Genomic DNA, 585 nt, shown 5'->3' on the forward strand with positions numbered 1-585 from the left:
AGTGTGTGAATGTGAGTGTGAATGTTGTCTGTCTATCTGTGTTGGCCCTGCGATGAGGTGGCGACTTGTCCAGGGTGTACCCCGCCTTCCGCCTGATTGTAGCTGAGATAGGCTCCAGCGCCCCCCGCGACCCCGAAGGGAATAAGCGGTAGAAAATGGATGGATGGATGGAGTATATAACTGTAATTTTATTTTTTATTTTTACAGTAATTTTTTACAGTGAAGGTCATGGGTGTCAAACTCTGGCCCGTGGGCCAAATTTGGCCCAACGTGTAATTTGACTTGGCCCTTGAAGCAATATCAAATTAACACTAAAGCTGGACCGTCGATTATACATTTCGGCAGTGCCGCGGTAACACCGCATTCACCGCTACTTCTAATACTTGCCAACCCTCCCGGGAGTGACTCCAGCACTCCTCCCGAATTTTTTTTTTTTTTTTTCAGCTAGTCAAACGAGTGCCGGCCCAGTTTCATGTCAGTGCAGCTTCTGCACCCACACACACTTGAATGCAACGCATACTTCATCAACAGCGATACAGGTTACACTGACGGTAGCCAAATAAAAAACTTTAACACTTTTAGAAA

The sequence above is a fragment of the Entelurus aequoreus genome, linkage group LG07 (assembly GCF_033978785.1).
Source record: "Entelurus aequoreus isolate RoL-2023_Sb linkage group LG07, RoL_Eaeq_v1.1, whole genome shotgun sequence".
In the NCBI taxonomy this organism is placed as follows: Eukaryota; Metazoa; Chordata; class Actinopteri; order Syngnathiformes; family Syngnathidae; genus Entelurus; species Entelurus aequoreus.